This window comes from Notamacropus eugenii, chromosome 2 (assembly GCF_028372415.1).
Source record: "Notamacropus eugenii isolate mMacEug1 chromosome 2, mMacEug1.pri_v2, whole genome shotgun sequence".
Taxonomy (NCBI): Eukaryota; Metazoa; Chordata; class Mammalia; order Diprotodontia; family Macropodidae; genus Notamacropus; species Notamacropus eugenii.
The window spans coordinates 108,527,702-108,545,510 of record NC_092873.1 but is presented as its reverse complement, the minus strand read 5'-3'; the positions used below and the strand labels follow the sequence as shown (position 1 = coordinate 108,545,510).

The window sequence follows — 17,809 nt, the reverse complement described above, 5'->3', positions numbered from 1 at the left end:
ACTTGCTGCCTTCTCTGTAACAGACTGATAGCATATCCTGAAGTCTATTCTTTGTTGAAATTCATTTCTTAATTTAGCTCAGCTGTTAGTAATAATTTTTTAAATATTCCTGCAACAAGAATCATTTGGCTAACTTTGTGCTTCAAAGATGCTTTAGAGAAATGCTTTAACAAAATTTTTCTCTTTAGCTTAGAAGTTTTGGGTTTCTTGTTTATTTCTAGTAAAATGAAATATCATCTCTTTAAAAAATCAAAATTATAGTAATGCCTTCCATTAATAATTAGCATTATCTTTATATGATTTGAAGTGCATTTTTCTAATCTTCTTTGGTCATTTTTTTCCATTCTTAAATTTAGGAAAATCAGTAAGACTCCATTAAAATAACCATTCTTTAAAATTTTTCCAAAGATAATCTAGCTACATTTTTTTGTATAACTATAAAATAACTGGGCCATTATTTATATAGAAATCATCCTCATTTCAATACTTAAGATTAAAAGAAAAAACAGAGGGGAGGTTGGACAGTTGTGGGTAGGGAAGAAGGGCTCAGAGTTCAAGAAGTCCAAGAGCAAAAAGGAACCATACTAAAGAACAGTATTGAGTTTTCACCTGAGGACTGACACTGTTCTCTGGCCTGTTTTTTCCTGTCTGCCGTCTCTGAGTGACCATGAAATCACAGTATTAACTGTGGCCAAAGAAAAGATCAGAGAGTGGTAAATTAATCCTGGTCCTTACTGAGACACAGGAGCGTCACTTCATAGCATTCTCAGCTTGCTAACATCCTATTCCAGATCCCTCACTGGGACATGGAAGTGATTCTAGGACCTCGGAGGCTGTACCAGCAGAACCCACTCTTGCAACAATGGGAGATAAGGTTTATGGAGCATTTTGCGCACCTTATAGTGCTGTAGAAATGCCAGGTACCATTATTATTTTTGTTTTATTATTATTAATATGGAGCTGGTAATGAATGACATGTCTGTCACCTAATGACTAGCCTAATTACATTCAGAGAGATTTGTCACTAGGTTGTCCATAGGGTGATGAATTCCCAAGTCATAGGATGATCAATATAAAGGTTTAAGAGTCCTCAGGATTAATCTAGTCCAACACTTTATTTTATAAGAGAAGAAGCTGAGATATAGAGATTAACCCAAGATCATGCATGTAATAAGTACCAGTACCATAATTTGAACCCATGTTCTCTGACTCCACTGTTCTTTTATAGAGCAGATATGATCTATGTTGATGGAAGGATTATCCACATAGTACAAAGATCTTTGTAGTACTAAAGTAAAAATGTTTTTGAAGTCTGATTTTTATGGTCATTATAATTCATGAATACATATACTATGGAGAAATGAGACAGAGATAGATGTCTTTTCAAAAATACTGTGTCTTAATGGAAATGCCTTGGCCTGTGAGGGATACTGTATGAATCTTCAGAAAGTGATAACTGAAATATACTCAGAAAAAAAAAGCATTTAACTATGTTGAATAATGTACATATTGAAATACATTTGGCCCTTGCCCTGTAGTCCATATTTATTGGATTAAATAACATGCACTTATTCTTAAAATATTTACCCAAGAATGACTCTGTATTGTAAGAAGCCACTGTGGTCTTTCCTGTAAATAACAAACATACCAAAGACTTCATATTACATTCATCTAAATGAATATTTAACTGGATAAGTAGTACATGTTATAAAAACAAAAGTCTTAAATTCATATTTATAAAAGCTTCATTATGTATCTGCATTAGAAGCCTACTCAAATATATGAGTTTAAATAACAAAATGGATCATCCAGGAAATAATATAAACTAGAAAAGATTGTGGTATCTTTTTCATTTTATTCTGGATGAAGGGAATCCTGTTTCCAAGGAAGAGATGGTGGTAGAGCAACATTAGTTCCACTGAATATTCACTGGGTATCCTTTGGTCAGATTCCACTGAAATCTCTACTGATTTCAGTAGAGAAATAATAATACCTGGCAGTTATATAGTACTCTAAATTTTGTAAAGTGCTTTATAGACATTATCTCACTGATAGTTGAGAAAAGGTAGTCATCTAAAATTTTCAGTATAGTGAACCAGAACACAATAATTCTTTTGAGTGGAATGGTAAGCATTTTGGTATATCTGTGACTTGTTTTAGAAAAACACCTAGAAATTTGGGAACATAACGATTTTCATGCATTGAACAATTTTGTATTAAAATTCATGAGAGAAAGGTTAACAGCAATACAAGAAGAAAGAACAACTAAATTATTTTTAAAAAAAAGAAAAAAGCAGGAGCTGCCTTTTTATTGGATCAATAAATTTAACCCATTAGCAAATGTTATCATAAATAATTGCTAGAAACCACAAATCAACAAAATTACAAATGAAAAAGAGAAATAATTAAGACAAAATAAGTTAAGAATGTCATTTTGGAATACCAGAGAACTTAAAGGAAATAGATGACTATCTTCAAAAATAGTAACAATCAAAATTGACCTGACAAGAAATCAGTCACACCAGTCTAAGAGGAAGAAATAAGACAAGATATACATAAATTTTCCCACAAATAATCACCTGTCTCACATAGATTCATAGGTGAATTCTCTAAAATTTTGCCTAAAACAAATCTCCATAGTACACAGATTATTCAGAATTACAGAAAAAGCTAGAATAGTACTCAGGACCTTTTATGGGGCAGATTTATTTTAAAACTTGGCAATGATACCACTAAAATAGGAAAATATAAACCCATTTTCTTAATGAAAATAGATGAAAAAATAATAAATCAAATATTAGCTAGCAGAATACAGCAATAATTTTTAAAATCTGGCATCATGACCCAGCAGATTTTATACCTGAAGGCAAATATGAGTCACACCATAAAATATATTAACATTAGCAAACTATAAACCAAAAAAACCAGAGGGAAAAGAAAAGGTTATTTTACTGGATTATCAAAAAATAAGACCTTTGACAGAATCCAATATTAATTCCTGACAAAAACAGATGAAAAAGAAGAAAATAGAAGATATTTTTCCTTGACTAAATGAAAGGTGCTAGCCAAGAGTCATTATAATATGCAAAAAAAAAAAATAAGCATTAGAAACATTCCTACTAAAAGGGATATAAAACAAAAGTACCTATTTTTGTCACTTCTTTGTGATACAAATAATTTCTAATATTAATTTCTAATTTCTAGTATTAGAAATACTAGCACTTGCACAGGACAGGAAAGAGTCAGGGATTAACAGGAAACAAAAACATCAAAATAGCACTATTTGCAGATGATAAATTCTTAAAGTCACAGAATATAAATTAAAGATTTGGAAATATAGCAACAAGCATTATTATAGCTATAAAGATCAAGAAAACATAAAAATAGAAACATCATTTATAATAACACTAAAAGCCATAAAAATAAATACTAATCCAAATACCAAGGGGTTTTAACTAGAAATGTATAAAATCCTAACACAATCTGTACTCTTATACCTATCAGGTTAACCAACCAAAATAATTATAAGCAAGACACCCAATATTGGGAGGGTTGCAGGTTGCTCATTCTAACAGAAAAGCAATCTAATAGTGCCCAGCAAAAATTGCAGAAATAATCACACCTTTTAATCTCATTATTCAGTTGTTGGAAATCTACCTTAAGAATATTATCAAAAGGGAAAAAAGAACTCTTTTCAAAGGTTTTTATAATGTTTGTTATTGTGGGGTGGAGGGAAACTAAATTAATGGCTAGCTAGCATTTATATAGCAGTTTAGGGATTGCAAAGTTTTTTCCATATGTTATCTCATTTGATCTTTGCAGTAGCCTTGGGAGGTAGGCGCTATTATCATCCCCATTTTACAGATAACAAAACTGAGGTCAAGAGATCTTGACTTGCCCAAGATCACACAGCTATGTAAGTATCTTAGGTAGGTGTTGACATTGTCTTCCTGATTCTAAGCCTAGGAATCTTTCCATAACACCAACTAAATACTGAACTATAAAGAATAGTTCAGTATTCATGGTGCATTAATGTAATGGATTACTATTATGTGATTCAGATTGAGCAATGTGGAATTTTTTTAAAAATCTGTAAGAACCTTTATTAAGTAATTCAAGGAGACAAAAGGAAAACCATCATATAAAAGGAAAAGTTAATCAGAATGAATAGTCAGGCAAAGAAACTTGATGGAGCCTTGGAACTAGCTGAAAAGTGGTAACATTTTTATATATTGAAATTCATTTTATTTAAAAGTAAGGGGTTGCAAACAAAAAAAAATTAAATGGCTAAGGAAGCTCAGGATTTTATGTGGCAAATAAATTTTCACGCTTAAAACCATCCAACCTAAAGAAAAGCCTTGAGACTTTCTTAGGAAGGACAGAAAAGTCAAATTTAAGAGAGAAGACTGCAAATGAAGACTAAAACTGATTAGTTTTCAGCTTTGTAGGCCCACAATAGCTTAATGTGATGTGATGATTTAAAAGTACATGCACAGAAGGGGTCAGATGTACACAAGCAAGGTTCTCACCTCTCCTTGGCTGTGCAAGTCTTTAAAAAAATATTTTAATAAGTTCTTTTGTAAAATCTTGGGATTTGGAATAGCCTTTGGAATAGTTAAAGTTGCTATAGCTGGCCTGGCTTTCAGTGTAAGGTGAGTCTTGTTGCTGAGATATTTTCTCTACTAGATTTCTATGTGACTCCAGTTCCACTTTATAACTCTCAAAAAACTTTGTACAGAGAACTGAAAACAAATTAATAATAACAGTAATAATAATAAAATGAAATTTAAAAGACCTTTGTACAACTCTTCAACTTTCCATCTCTCCACCCATTCACTCACAAAGTTCCTCAGACATCAAAGTTACTTATCTGTAACTTACAGATAATTCTTAATATAAAATCCCTAGACTGTATGGCAGAATTTCATGTTTATAATTTTCACTAACAAGTTCTCATAAGCCCATTTTTTTTTCACTAGTGTGTACTCTAGAGGATAATAATCTGAATGGTGCTATGTCTTAGTAGACATTTTTGGCAATTTCAAAATAAATAAATAAAAGCAAATACATCTAAGGTGAAGAATTCTATAGTGTATGGCTAAAGATCCTCTTCCCCTTACCCTGCAACATATTTCTCTTACAACATTGAGCTGTGATGTTTGGCATTCAGATAAGATACATGATATTATACAACAAAATGGGAAAAATTATCTTTTCCCTGTCATTTAATACCACAGGACCAAAGTTCAAAACCATGTCAAGTGCTAGAATATGCTGAATATTAAGGGACTAAATACCATTCTTTCCTTCTAAGCCCCCACTAAGATTATTGAGTTTTATTTTAAGTAACAATTAAGAACTTCCCTACAAAAGTCTGTCTTTGTTTGAGATCTTGCTGAACTAGTGCTGAACACCTAAGTATAAATTTTTATTTTATTTTATTTTTTATTAAATTATTTTGTTTTCAGTGTTCTACAATCACTTCCATATATCTTAGATTTTTTCCCCTCCCTCCCCACTCCCTCCCTGTGACAGTGTACAATTTTATATAGATTCTGCATATACATTCCTATTAAATACATTTTCACCTTATTCAGTTGCGTAGAAGAATTAAAATGAATGGGAGAAACCATAAAACAAAACAAAACACAGTACTAAAGAAAATGGTCTGCTTCATTCCACGTTCCAATTCCATAGTTCTTTCTCTGGATGTGGAAGACATTTTGCCTCAAGAGTCCATTGGGAATTTTTTAAGTCCTTTCATTACAATGAAGTACTAAGTCTACCAGAAAAATTCCTCAGAGTTCTCCTGGTTCTGCTCCTTTCACTCAGCATAAGTTCATATAAGTCTTTCCAGGCCTCTCTGAAGTCTTCCTGTTCATCATTTCTTATAGTACCTTAGTATTCCATTACATTCTTATACCACAATTTGTTCAACTATTTCCCAATTGATGGGCATCCCCTTGGTTTCCAGTTTTTGGCCACCACAAAGAGGGCTGCTATAAATATTTCTGTACATGTGGGACCCTTTCCCATTTCTGTGATCTCTTTGGAATAGAGTCCCAGAAGCAATATTGCTGTGTCAGAGGGTATACACATTTTTGTAGCCCATAGGGCATAATTCCAAATTGCTCTCCAGAATGTTTGGATCAGCTCACACTTCCACCAACAATGAATTAGTGTTCCAACTCTCCCTCATCTTCTCCAACATTTATCATCTTCCTGTTTTGTCATGTTAGCCAATCTTTAAGGCATGATGTGATATTTCAGAGTTGTTTTGATTTGCATCTCTCTAGTCGATAGTGATTTAGAGCATTTTTTCATATGACTATAGATAGCTTTAATTTCTTCCTCTGAAAACTGCCTTTGACCATTTATTAATTGGGAAATGACTTGTATTCTTGTAAATTTGACTCAGCTCTCTATATATTTGAGAAGTGAGGCCTTTATCACAGACACTAGTTGCAAAAATTCTTTCCCAGTTCTGCTTCCCTCTTAATCTTGGTTGCATTGGGTTTGTTTGTGCAAAAACTTTTCAATTGAATGTAATCAAAATTATCCATTTTGCACTTCATAATGTTCTCTATCTCTTATTGGGTCAGAAATTTCTCCATTCTCCATAAATCTGACAAATACACTATTCTTTGCTCCCCTAATTTATTTATAGTATCAATCTTTATACCTAGATCATGTATCCATTTGGAGTTTATTCTTGTGTACTGTATCAGGCATTGGTCTATGCACAGTTTCCACCACACTGTTATCCAGGTTTCCCAGCAATTTCAAACAGTGAGTTCTTATCCCAGAAACTGGGGTTTATCAAACAGTAGATTGCTATATTCTTTGACTACTGTGTCTTGAGTACCTAACCTATTCCTGTGGTCTGCCCCTCTGTTTCTTAGCTAAGTATAAATTAATACAACCTCAATTTTACTCTCATTTTGCTTAAGGACTGAAATGTCAGCTCCAAGCTCCACATAATCAATCCCTCTACCCCTGCCTCACCTCACAAAGCTAGCATAGTGGTTTTCTTCAGAAAGGACCAAATCCTAAAAGTAGGAAAGCTACACTGTCAGCCATAATAATGAGTGTTACTTTAGACTCTTTAAAATAACTAGAAAATATAAGGTTGGAATATTGCTATGGTGTAGAAAATGGTGAGTTGGTGGACTTAGAAAAATATGGAAAGACTTGGACTTTCAAAGGAAGATCTTATCCACCCTCAGAGAAGTAGTGGACAAACAAGTATATAGTATGGGCTTACATAGATGCATATAAATGTATATATGGCTATATATGAGTATGGGTATAGATACCTACATCTATGTATGTGTGTTTGTGTGTGTATTATGTAGGTTTATGTATTGTGTGTATATGTATATGTATGTCTATACATGCATACATACACACACATGCATACATGTGCTCAGTTGTAGCCTTGTTGGGGAAGGGTAGGGAGAAGGGAGGAAGAGGAAGAAAGGAACAAAGTAAAAAGTGTGCAGCAGAGAACAAAAGGAAACTTACAAGGAAGCAAAGAAAGATGGGCAACTCTGCACACAACGTGTAACGTTTATTAGATAGGCTTTCTTGAAGTAGAAATTTATTGTTATACATTTTGAATCCTCTCTTACATTCTGCCATGCACATGACAATGCTTTTTTTCATATTTTGTTTTTAAGTTTTAGTATTTAAGTTTATAATGTTCCTTTTCCTTTTCTTATTGTGTATTTTTTTTAGTATTTAAGTTTAAAATAAATTAATAAAAGAGGAAAATTTTAAAAAAAAAGAAATGACCAAGTCCTCCTCAGAGTCCTGAATTTAGGATATATAACCTGTAGAATGGGGTAAAGAAGAGGAGGAAGGATGATTTGTGCAGAAAGTAAGATGGGGACGGTTGATAATGGTAATGATAAAGGGCAATAAGCTTAATGACTCCAAATAACATCTTTGTTCTGCCATTTCTTAAGACACTGTGTAGTCTTGGGTTAAAAGGACTTGAAACTTTGGGATTCTGTTTCTTCACTTTCCTTTTTAAATAAGATTTTATTGATATCTTTTATGTTCACATTACCTAAATTTCTTAAAGTAGTTTGGCCTCCACCCCCTTACAGAAGCAATCCTTTGTAATAAGGGGGTGGAGGGGGGGTAGGGAGGGGAGAGCCAACCCAATCAAACTAGCCAACACATTAAAAAAAAATCTGTCATTATCTGCAGATACTTGTTTTCTAATCATAGTTGAGTTTAATAGTCCAAATTTAAAGTGAAAAATATAGTGCATGGCACATAGTAAGTGTTTAATAAATGCTTGTTGACTGACTGACAGAATCTGTTTTAAATTATCTGCTCCCTTTTATCTTCTTACACAATGGCAATTGATGACTTTTCTGGACATGTGTTATTAGAAAGCTATGTGTAAATCCTATATTCTTTTTCCATTGACTTTTTTCTTCCTTTCTGATTGATCTTCAATAGGCAGTTGCTCCTAGGGGGAAGCTTTGAGGGTCTCTGCCCAGTTGCCACTCTACCAGCACTAGCTGACACTATGTAAATAAACACTTGTTCCAGTTCATAGGATAGAGAGCTGGAAGGGTCCTTTAAAACCATATGATCCATCTCCTTCAATCCATAGATGAGGAAACTAAAGCCCAAATATATTGAATAACTTGACCAATATTACTCAGAAACTAATAGAACTGGGACTTGGACCTATGGTCCTGTAACATTTAATCTATAGCCCTTTCAACTATACCACAAATGTCTCTTTATATTTAAATAAGTATTTAAATGCTTAGATAAAATGAGGTCACGATAGATCTCTTTTGTAATTTGTGTTTTCCTGTAATTTTTTTATTTAAAATAAAACACACGTATAGTGGTATGGTTTGAACCAAGAAATAATTATTATTAAAGTAATTTATTTGCTTCATATGCTAGTATTAGAAATGTTTATGACTTGTTCTCTATTTTATACGTAGCTCTTATAGCCAGAAGGGAAGTAAGAGATCATCTCGGCTAAATCCCTCATGAGGAAAACTGAGGCCCATAAAGAGGAGATGAGTTTCCCAGTAACACACAGTTCGGTACCAGGACTGGAAGCCTGATCTTACAGACCCTTCCCCACTTCTTTCATTCACCATCCATGTCCCAAGAAGTTTAGTGGAATGTTCCATACCATCCTGCCACTGGAACAAGAAGCCCCAGCAAAAGTATTATTTCATGTTGTTGTTGCTATTTAGTCATTTTTCAGTCATGTCTGACCCGTTGCTTGGGGTTTTCTTGGCACAGATAACTAGAATCGTTTGCCATTTCCTTCTCCAGCTCATTTTACAGGTGGGGAAACTGAGGCAAATAGGGTTATGTGACTTGCCCAGGGTCACACAGGTAGTAAGTACCTGATGCCAGATTTGAATTCAGGTTTTCCTGACTCTAGAACCCTGTGTTCTGTTCACTGCACCACATTCCGAATAACTTCATCAGCAACCTTCACCTCTTAATTATGCACCTATAATAAATGAGGCATGAAAAAAGATATTCAAACTAGAACTGATTGTCCACATTGTATGCCCACTTCCAGAATCATCGTAGAGTCCAATTCTGAGTGTGTGCTTGAATTTTTAAGGATCTGCATGATATTGGGACCTAACTACAACCTCTCTTTTGCTTTGCCCACTCACACATCATCTAATTAAGAACACCTGCTGATACTTATTGACCTTTATCTCTTGGATACTGAATACATACAGGGTTTTCCTTGAAGGGCTATTCTCTGTGAAATCCCTTTCTGTTACACTCTAGTAAAACATGAGCTTGTTGACCTCCTAACTGAGCTCCTTGTCATTGTAAATGGTATGTTTGTGTACAAAATCTGTAGCAATGGGAACATTTTGTAGTTTGAAAAGGTTTGGTATTCTTCGCTTATTTGGTGTTTTTGTAATCAGTTCTAATATTCAAAAGCAGCAGAAAGATACTGCATTGAAGTTCCTGCTTTGCTGCGCACTCACAGTGAGACTTCAAGTGAATCACTTCCTTTCTCTGGGACTTGGTTTTCTTATGTGCAAAATGAGGGATTGTAGGATCCAAGTTGGAGGAGACCTTAGAGAGCATCTAGGCAATCCCTCATTTTGCAAATGTGGAAGGTAAGACCCAGAAAGAGAAAGTGACCTGCCCAGTGACATACAGAAGTAGCAGAGCTTGAATGTCTACCTCAAATCCTTTGACTCCAGATCCAGCCCTCTTGCCACCTTCCCTTCTCTATACCTGGTATCATTTGTATTAGTAAGCACCCCAGCATACACAGGGGCTTCTGCTATCACAGGTTCTTAGATCTGCATTCATAAAAGGAAAGACAACTTTTGAGGGGTTAACAGTCACTTTAATCAAGCACATGTATCATTCCTTTAACCAAGCACATATGTCATTCACCTAGTTTGGGGGAGTCAGCACCCTGAACTTCAAAGAAAATACAAAGAAATCAAAGATCAGCAGACATGGCTTCCTCCGCCTGACCATCATCAGACAGGTTCAACTGTCTGACCATAGTTACCAGAGAGGGAATTACAGACATCTGGGTTTTCCAAGGTGGGTTCAGGAGGAGGGAGGAAGACTCCTTAGCAGTTCCTGTGGTCAAATAAACACTTCCTGTCAGTAAGCCCCAAAGTAAAACCTCACCCTCAGAGTATTTATACCTTTTTTAGAACCAGAGGGCATCCCAACCCTTAAGAACCAAAGCCTCATTAACAAAATGTATGGGCCTTCCCACAAATCTTCCCCAATCAAACTCCCTTTAATGGGCAGGCCCATTAATGGGTAGGGAAGATCTTTCAGCACATTAACAATACTAATACATATACTGTTTCTAGTTAAAGAAACTCTTGTTTCTGTACAGTACTCTTGATTGATAAGGACAAGATTCAATCTGAGGCATTTGATTATACTAGAACAAAAACAGCAAAAGATCCCACTTTGCTTGCCAAGTAGTGTTTCACCTTTTGCCTTCCCTTTCTAGATGTGGAACCTAATTCTCAATTAAAAGGAAACTTCCCTGATAGGATACCTGCCAGAGGACTGATTGAACACAGATGCACATACATGCACAGTATGTGTGTATGCATGTATATGTGTGTATATTTTTTCACATATATGAGTGTATATGTGTGTATGTATATCTGTCAGCTAATAAATGGAGAATGTATTTCTCACGTACCTTTTCTCTGCCTCATGTATAACAGTTAAAGAGTATAGATGTTAGGAGATGTCTGTTACTGAAATGAGTTCAAGTTCTGAGCCATCTCTTTCCATTTGAAGACTAAGACTACTTCAGGTGCTATAGATACATATATGTATATAGCATCTGAAGTAGTCTGTTTTCAAATGGAATATATATATATATATATATATATACACATAAATATATATGTAGATATATACACATATATACATACACACTTACAGGGGATTGGGTGCAGACTTGTGTTTTCATTAATGAATAATTCACAGTGTGAAAAGCTCCTCTGTAATTTACCATCTTGGAATATAACCTGAAGGCAGACAAGTAAAATTACTTGCCTCCCATCAGACAACTAGAATGTGTCAAGCCCTGTATCCACAACATCACACTGCCTCTTAAAAATAATATTGTAATAATAATAATAGATGATATTTCTATAGTGCTTTAAGGTTTGGGCAGGTGCCATGATTATCCGCATTTTATAGATGAGAAAACTTGCCATGGTCACATATCCAGTGTCTTGAGATGGGATATGAAGCCAAATCTTCATGCCATATCCCCCGTTCTGTAGTTCTCTACCTACCATGTTCAATATAATCTCTTGAAGGACAAGAAATGTTTCACTTTCATAACTATATCCACAGAGCCTAGCATAGTACTGACTGACAGTGGATAATCAGTAAATGCTTGTTGATTAATTATGAATTTATTATCATGATTATGATTATTAAATGAATGATTGATTATAGCATAGTGACTCCTCAAGATCCCTAAGGTTCCTGTCAACTCAGACATTGTATGATTTGACTTAGAATGACTCATATATTAGTACCTTTAATGAGATACAGGGCTGAATCCTAGAATTTTAGAGCTGGAAGAAACCCTAGAGATGATCTAGTTCAACCTAGTTTTTGGAAATGAGGAAAAGCAAAGCATTTGAAAATGAGGCGACTTCTCCAATGGCTCTTGGCTAATAATTGGAGAATTTCTTCCTCATGTCCCTTTTCTCTGCCATGTGTATAACAGTTAAAGCATATAGATGTTTGGAGAGGATGTTACTTTCTGAAATGATTTCAAATTCTGTGATGTATATTTCCATTTGAAGACTTAGACTCTTTCAGGTGCGATAGTAACTATGACTTTACCACTGATTTGTATACTCTTGGAGAAAACCTGTTGGGATTGCTTGATGTCTCTGCCCCTATTTGAAAAACAAGAGAAATCATATTTTTCAAGATCTTGGATTTCTTCCATGGGAGCTACAGCAAATCAGTTCTTAATGTTATTTTTGAGAAGTTCTTCCTTACTGTGCCACTGTGAAGTCATGAACCAGTCTGACATCAAGGCCTGTTGCTGGGAGAATGCCTGTGATAGAATGAACAATGTCTGCATTGTAGGCATGAGGAGGAGAAAGAGGGGGTAAGTTATAAAGCAGAACATTTCTATTTACACAGCCATGTTTTAATAACCAGCAAAATTTTGGAAGAGGACTGGAAAAATAGTTAAAAGATAAATGGACTTATGTTTCAATGTTATGATTTTTCACCAAGCACAAAAGTCCATTTTTGCATTTTTTTTAAATCCTTGAAATTCAGTCAGGACCCTGGGAGGGTTGTTGGCATTCCTTGATCAACACATTTGTCAGGCTATTTTCTTTTTTTTTTTCAAGGTCCTTCTATGGTTCTATTAAGTACTAACCTCATTAGCAACACATTTGAGTGGAATAGTGAGATAGCCTTACTACACAAGAGTTCTGTATTTCAGGAGCCAGAGTATAACACTCTCAGGACAGAGAAAAGAAAGGGAAGAAATAAAGAAATATATCTCGAAAGGCAAGAGGATAGAAAAAGGGAGGAAAGAAAAGGGAAAAGGCAGGTAGGAAAAAAGAAAAGGAGGGAGGAGAGAAGGAAGGAAGAAAAGATGGAAGGATGGAAGTCTTTGCTCTAAAGAGGTGAAGCTTAAAATTATTAATCATCATACTGGAGCTTTTCATGTAAAAATTTACCATGGCTTAGAGAGTTGTCACACTTGTGGATTTCAAAATAAAAGTCACCAGTATAACCCTAAAAATGTTCTAAAACAAGTCCTATACTCCTCCTGTCTACACCCCCTTACCTGGCTTTGGACTGACCTATAAGGTATTTCTGTCACAAATAGCTTTTGCTAAAAGACACAGCACCACCCTCTTCTGGAGTAACACAAATAAAACATTCTAATTCAGGCCTGGCTCCCTTGAGAACAAACAGACTGTCAGTTGTGTTGAATTGTATGGAATATTTTTGCCTCTTTTACGAAGTCCACTTTTGGGACTTCATCAGATTAAAGTTAGAGCCATACAAACTTTGAAATGCCCAGACCCAAATTAACTCCAGCAAGATTCCAGAAGTGCTAGAAGCTGGCAAATTTAAATCATTTTTAACTCAGAACTTTTTTTCCTTTTTGGGGTTTATATCATTGCATAAGCTAAAACTGAAGAATAATTTATTATTGCTGACTTAGTTTCTTTGTGATTCCTAATTTGTACAAGTAAATTCATTACAACAATAGTGTTTCAGAGATATTCATCCATTGCAGGAAAGTTTTGCTGATCTAGTTATAAGGAATTGTACGCAAGGAATAATCCTGTATAACAAATGTGGGGAGTGAGAAGAACCTAATAGGCCTGGAGACCTAAGTTAATGTCTCAGAACAACTACTTACTAGCCAAGTAGCCTTGGACAAATCACTTAGCCTTCTTATTCCATGTATTCTTCCTCCATAAAATGAGAGGGTTTGACTGAATAAGGTCCAAGGTCTTTTCCAACTCTGACATTCTATGATTTTTTGGTCCCTGTCCATTCAATCATCACTCTCCATAAGGAAACCAAATATTTCAATTAGTACAATTTTAGATAGTGGAGGGAGGGTCCAGCTTGTGATTCAGGGGCTTACACTTCTTTTGTTCTGGAAAAGTGAGGCTGGTGACCTGCACAGCCCACCCTCACTCAAAACAAAGTCAAATGCAAGTCATGTCATCATTTCTCTGAAGTCATGGTCTTCTTCAGCAATGAAGGACCAACACAATCAAATAGTACTTGCTAATTGCTGTTACTTTTTCCCCATCTCAGGCTCCTCAGACTGCTAAATACAAATTATTAAAATTATAGTAATAATAATTCATATAACACTTCAACATTTTTGAAGGGCTTTACGTTCATTCTCTGATTTTATTTTCACAGCAACCCTGTGACGTAGGTAATATTATTATCACCATTTTACAGATGAGGAAACTGAGACTCAAAGAGGTTAAAAGACTTGCAAGAGGTCACTCAGTTTAGAAGTGCCAGAGACAGGATTTGAACCCAGATGCTGCAGTCTTCCAAGACCAGCACTCTTGCCATTGTACCATGCTGCTGACTGGTCACTAAACATGTATTAAGTTCCTACAATGTGTCATACACTATGCTAAGTGCTGGGGATAAAAAAAAAAAAAAGAGGCAAAAGACAGTCCTCTCACTGTTACAGTGTAATTTAAGGAAACAACATGTTAATGGATATGTACAAAAAAGCTAGATACAGGATAAATAAGAAATAAATAACAGAGGAAAGGCACTTGAGTCAAGAGGAGTTGGGAAAGGCTTCTTGTAGAAGATGGGACAAATTTTAGTTGGGACTTAAAAGAAGCCAGGGATGTCAGGTGGTGTCAAGGATAGGCAAACATAGCAGGTGTGGGGGACTGCCAGAGAAAATGCCCAGAGCCAATAGAGTATTTTGTTTGTAAAACAACCAGGAGGCCAGTGTAACTGGACAAAAGAATACATGGTGGGCAAAGTTGGGGGGAGCAAGGCTGTGAATGCCAAGTAGAACATTTTGTATTTGATCCTGGAGGCGATAGGAAGGCATTGGGGTTTATTGAGTAGGGGAGTGACATGATCAGACATGTACTTTCCAAAAATCACTTTGGTGGCTGAATGGAAGATGAATTAGAGTGGAGAGAGACTTGAGGCAGGCAGACCTAGCAAAAGGCTACCGCAGTAGTGCAGGTGGCAACATCTGATGAGAGAAGGGGACATTTTTGAGAGATGCTGAAAGGGGAAATGATGGACCTTATCAGTGGATTGAATGTTGGGGGGTGTCCAGAAGGACTTTTTGGGTGCAAGGCTGAGGGACTGATGATGGCGATGCCCTTCATAGTCATAGGCGCAGTAGGAAGAGGGGAGGGTTTAGCAAGAAAGATACTGAGTTCCATCAGTTTGAGATATCTGAAAAGCAGTTGGAGATGCAAGATTGGAAGTCAGCAGAGAGGTGGAGACGAGATGAGATCACTAACTAAAGTAGTACAAAGAGAGAAGAGAAGAGGGGGTCTGGAAAGAACATCTCCAGTTAGAGGGCATGATCTGAAAGAGAGGGCAGCAAATAAGTAGAAGGAGGATCAGGAGAGAGTGGTGCCCTGAAAGTCTAGAGAGAAGCCGTATCATGGAGGAGAGAGTGATCAGAGGCCACAGAGAGGTCAAGGCAAATGAGGATTGAGAAAAGCCATTAGATTTGGTGATTAAGAGATCATTGATCACTCTGGAGAAAGCAGTTTGGGTGGAATGATAAAATCAGAAGCTGGATTGTAAGGGTTTAAGAAGAGAGTAAGAGGAAAGTGGAAGCACCTATAGAAGATGGCTTTATCAAAGAGTTTAGCTACAAAGGGCAAATGAGATATAGAATTAGAGATAAAAGGATCAAGTGAGCATTTTTTTCAGGATGGAGGAGATATAGGCATGTTTCTGGGGGGGGTAAGAATAAGGTATTGAGAGGTAAGGGTAGTGAGTACAGTTTGGATGATCTAAAGGGATTCAGAATCACTGGGTGTGAAAGATAGGACCTGATGTGACAATGTTCATCATTGAGTAGAGGATGCCACTCCACTTCCCAAAGAGGCAGAGGATTGGGCTGGAGGCTAGTGCAGTGGGAGGTGGCAAGCACAGGGTCAGATGATCAGCTAGGATGTACAACTTTTCATTCCTCTGGTCCCTCCAAAGTAAGTGGAGGAGTGAAGCAAAGTAACCCACAACTAAAACTGAGAGGCAGGAGAAGACAAGATACTGTATGAGATCATGAGGAACTACGTATGCAGTGTTATTCAGAGGCACACAATAGCACTTCCTCTCTTGAGGTTCAAAGTATTTTTTGCACTTGTGAGAACATCACAGAGGATGAGTATTTGTTTCATTTCAGATTCTGCAGAATAGGAATTTGATTTATAGCAATGTATTTATTCATTTAAACAAAATCTCCTAGTCAGCCCTTTTAATTATATAATATTTTTGTTTGTGCAGAGTTGTTCCACAGCAAGGACTGTAAGCTGATGGGGTAAACTAAACAGAATAATTGGTCCAATTAAACCAAAAGAAATTCTGAGAAGTATCATGGTGTAATGTGAGGGCATGCTGGTCTTAAGAATCCAGAGCCTTGAGTTCAAATCCTAGCTGACACTTATTAGTTCTGTGACCTTGGGAATGTTCCTTACCTCTTTGTGCATCAGTTTCCTTATCCGTTAAAATAGTGATTTTATTAAATGCATTTCTGAGAGTTTGTAGGGAAAACACTATGTAAGTTTTAAAGCACTGTAGAAATGTGAACAACTACTAAAAAATGTCTTAAAAATCAGCACTTATAAACCTCACCATCTATACAGTCGTAATTTCAATATATAATAATACATTAAATCACAGTCTTTTTCCTGCTGGGGTATCTCTTTATATAGCTCCTTAAAGGCTAAGTTTTTCCAAATCTGAGATCATTAGAAGATAGGATACACAGCAGGGTGGAAGTAGAACTGTCTTTGGAGTCAAAGGATATGGATTCAAGATTTGGCTATACCAAATTGCTGCCTGTACCAGTTTATTCAAGCCATTTCCCTTCTCTGGACCTCAAGTTTACTTCTCTGTAAAATCAGAGGGAGGACTGGATGCCCTCTAAGTCCTTTCCAGCTCTCTGATTTCTGCGCTACACTCTCTTCGTTTGATGGTTCCTGTGCTGTGCATTTTTAAGATGAACATAAAAGTATTCAAAGAATCATAAGTAGTGCAGATGGAATATTAATTGCAAAAAATATAAAGGAATGAAATAATTTACAAAATTAATTACAAAATAATTTACAATAATTTACAAAAAACAAAACATAATTTACAAAACCACAAATTTACAAACTCCTGGTGAAGTTTTAACTTTTAATAAGGTCCTTTCTAGCTCTTCTATGATGCTATAATCTCCAAGATTCCTTACAGTTCTATTACTTATTTAGTTGTTTTGATTTAAGCTCTCAGTGAGATTCTGCTGGAAAAGAGAGCTACCATTGAAGAAACTCCCTCAGCCAGTGCAGATCAACTCAAAGAGCTGCCTGGATTAGTCAGAGGTTAAGTAACTTGGTCACAGTCTAAGCATTATGTATGTCATGTTATGATGTCTTATGTAAGTGTTAAATATGTTGCATTATGATGTTGCTTCATATACATGTTACATATGTTGAAATATGTTAAAGGCAAGATTGGAACCCAGGTCTTCCTGACTCTGAGGATGTCTCGTTTTCAACTACTCCATGATGTCTCCCAA

At 35.8% G+C, this 17,809-nt stretch overlaps 1 protein-coding gene across 13 annotated transcripts in view; it reads left to right on the top strand.

Annotated features, from left to right (window-relative positions):
• The window catches only part of SUPT3H (SPT3 homolog, SAGA and STAGA complex component), a 654,394-nt gene that overhangs the window by 601,349 nt on the left and 35,236 nt on the right, over window positions 1-17,809 (top strand). For 7 of the 13 annotated variants that reach the window (XM_072642324.1, XM_072642323.1, XM_072642325.1 and 4 more), the window contains one exon: window positions 1-17,809. This exon is cut by the window's left edge and continues 37,969 nt beyond it. The exons of the other annotated variants lie outside the window; for them this stretch is intronic. The gene's annotated coding sequence lies outside the window, so the exon portion shown is untranslated. 13 annotated transcript variants of the gene reach the window in all.